Genomic DNA, 1,541 nt, shown 5'->3' with positions numbered 1-1,541 from the left:
GGAAGAAAGACACCCTCTTCAGAAAATGGTGCTGGCAAAATTGATTAACTACTTGTAGAAAACTAAAACTAGATCCTTATATATCACCCTGCACCCGAATCAACTCCAAATGGATTAAAGACCTCGGAGTCAAAGCAGACACTCTGAAAACATTACAGGATGGAATAGGAGAAACCCTAGGTCTCCTTGATTCAGGCCGAAATTTTCTTAATTTAGACCCAGAAACCCAACAAATCAAAGAAAGGTTAGACAAATGGGATTGCATGAAGTTGCAGAGCTTTTGCATGGCAAAAGTCATAGCTAGTAAGATCAATAGAAAGCCCACAGATTGGAAAAAGATCTTCACTAGCCATACAACGGACAAGGGTCTCATATTTAAAATATACTTGGAACTCAAAAAATTAAATCCCTCAACAACAAATCCTCAAAGAAACAACTGCCCAATAAATAAGTAGGCTAATGACTTGAAGAGAAACTTCTCTGAAGAAGAAAGAAGGATGGCCAATAGACACATGAAGAAATGCTCAGCATCCCTAGCCATAAAAAATGCAAATCAAAATAGCATTGAGATACCACCTCACCCTAGCTAGAATGGCTGTAATCAAAAACTCTAACAACAACAGATGCTGGAGGGGATGTGGACAGAATGGAACCTTACTTCACTGTTGGAGGGAGTGTAAACTTGTTCAACCACTTTGGAAAGCAGTATAGAGGTTCCTCAAAAGACTTCACATAAATCTCCCCTATGACCCAGCAATCACACTTTTGGGCATTTACCCAAATGTTTACAAACAAGACCACACTAAAGCTACCAGCACAACTATGTTTATTGCAGCATTATTTACCATAGCTAAGATATGGAAGCAACCCAGATGCCCCTTAGTAGATGAATTGATCAAGAAAATGTGGTATATATACACAATGGAATTCTATGCCTCCATCAGAAAGAATGACATTTCCCCATTTGTTAGGAAATGGAAAAACTTGGAAAAAATTATATTAAGTGAAGTAAGCCAAGCCCAAAGAAACAAACGTCCCATCGTTTCCATAATTTGCAATATCTAGTATATGTATGAGTCAAGCAGGAAAGGTCAGATAATGTAATGTTAGGAAAATGAACCCTTAGATAAGTATTTAAATGTTTTTTTTTTCTTTCATGCATTTGATTCTAACTCATTTACAAATTATTTCTTTGTAGCTTTGTATGTCTCTCCCGCACAATACAACCCCTGATTTCACTATGTTTGATGTCGGTATAATTTGTGGAGGAGATGGGGACAAATATGTTGGTTAAGGATACAGGTGGACCCGATGCAACTATGAGAAGTACAAGTTGTCATGTCAAAAACGAACTTTATAACTTTGGTGTGTGGGGGGCGGGTTTGGGTGGGGGGGCGTGCAGAGGCTGGGAAGCGATGTGAAGGTTCAACAAAGGAGGAGGCAGCAATGCTTGATAAGAGATGTACTCATTATCTTGCCCACGTAATTGTAACCCCTCTGTAGAATATGTTTACAAAAAATTAAAATTAAAATTAAAGAAA

This window comes from Dipodomys merriami, unplaced genomic scaffold (assembly GCF_024711535.1).
Source record: "Dipodomys merriami isolate MVZ:Mamm:240054 unplaced genomic scaffold, mDipMer1.0.p SCAF_579, whole genome shotgun sequence".
Taxonomy (NCBI): domain Eukaryota; kingdom Metazoa; phylum Chordata; class Mammalia; order Rodentia; family Heteromyidae; genus Dipodomys; species Dipodomys merriami.
This window is presented reverse-complemented; position numbering follows the sequence as displayed.